The sequence below is a fragment of the Seriola lalandi genome, unplaced genomic scaffold (genome assembly GCF_002814215.2).
Source record: "Seriola lalandi dorsalis isolate HSWRI2012SDOR001 ecotype SW California unplaced genomic scaffold, Sedor1 jcf7180002054576, whole genome shotgun sequence".
Taxonomy (NCBI): domain Eukaryota; kingdom Metazoa; phylum Chordata; class Actinopteri; order Carangiformes; family Carangidae; genus Seriola; species Seriola lalandi.
The window spans coordinates 280852-282113 of record NW_019525129.1 but is presented as its reverse complement, the minus strand read 5'-3'; the positions used below and the strand labels follow the sequence as shown (position 1 = coordinate 282113).

Genomic DNA, 1262 nt, shown 5'->3' with positions numbered 1-1262 from the left:
TCTCCCACTCCATCAGCATCTGTAGTAATAATAATCAGTACATGTTTTATTTAAAATGCTTTTATCTAGGCAAAGACTCTTGCTGTTACAAGGAATAAAAGCTCCCATATGAAAGCTCTGTGTCTCTGTGGGTTTGGAGTTACTCTGGGTTCTGATGAGGCTTGTGGCTCTTATCAGGTTTCATAAAATTCATGTTCAGTGTGACCGCCACTCGCTAGAGGGCCACAGGAAATGATACAAGTGATGGTCAAGAACAGGCACGGACAAAGAGTTTTCCCCCAAGTTCACAATTTTTATTATGCAGCACAAACTAACAACATGTCTAAGAAACAACTTTTTTAAAAATAAATACTAAGCCAGAGCACTACAAGGCGGCTGGGCACAACCACAGGCACGGGGGGGTCTGATAGCACAGAGCACCCACCTCACTCCGTGCCCAACACATGCACACACGCAAAAACTTAAAGGGAAAAACCATAAATTGTGAAGGACGTGTAAAATTACCACTACACACACACACACACAATTAAAGGGGTGTGAAGCTGGGGTGAGAAACTCTGAACACCGATCCCTCCACCGTCCAAGCGGCCACACTATCGCCAGCCCTGCAGTACTCACGCAAAGAAAGGAAACACAACAAGTTAAAAACCATACAAAAACAACTGCTGCAATAAATATATTAAAAATAACCCTTGGGGGAAAATTAAGAGGGTTGAATGCCACAGAGGGCTAATATAACAAAGGGACTAAAGAACTAACAGAAATCATTTAATACAACAGAAACGGGATACCAAAAGAATACAAAACAAGTTGAACTAGTTAAACAAATGGAACAAAACGATAAAACAAAACAAAACAAAACAGCAGTGGCAGTTGTCTATAATAAAAGAGAACACAAGACCAATTAAATAACAATTCTGCCAAACAATAATAAAAATGCATAAACAAAGAAAGGTGGCGTATTACCTCGACACAATTCACTCTACATGTGGTTCAATATGCAGGATACCCAGGAAGCAGGACCTACAGCAAGACAAACCATGCAAAGGGTAAGCCACACAATCAAAGAAACAAGTATCACAGAAGAAATAAAAACCTACCACACAATGTACACCAAACAGTATACCAGGGACCAGGAGGAGGCAGCAGCAGAGAACAAGCCGGTCTGCTGGTTTAAATACACTGATCAATGAGGAAGTGGGTGGAGTTGGCCTGCTGTCTATCCTACGGTGGCCTGGGAGGGACATTCACTACTGGTCACA

At 41.8% G+C, this 1262-nt stretch overlaps 1 long non-coding RNA gene across 1 annotated transcript; it reads right to left on the bottom strand.

Annotated features, from left to right (window-relative positions):
- Positions 1 to 323: 323 nt before the first annotated feature.
- LOC147818483 (uncharacterized) lies at positions 324 to 1256 on the bottom strand. The gene is made up of 3 exons (XR_015437925.1): positions 1101 to 1256; positions 967 to 1023; positions 324 to 877 (listed from the first exon to the last, which is right to left on the bottom strand). It is a non-coding gene; the product is annotated as an uncharacterized LOC147818483 (long non-coding RNA).
- Positions 1257 to 1262: the final 6 nt, after the last annotated feature.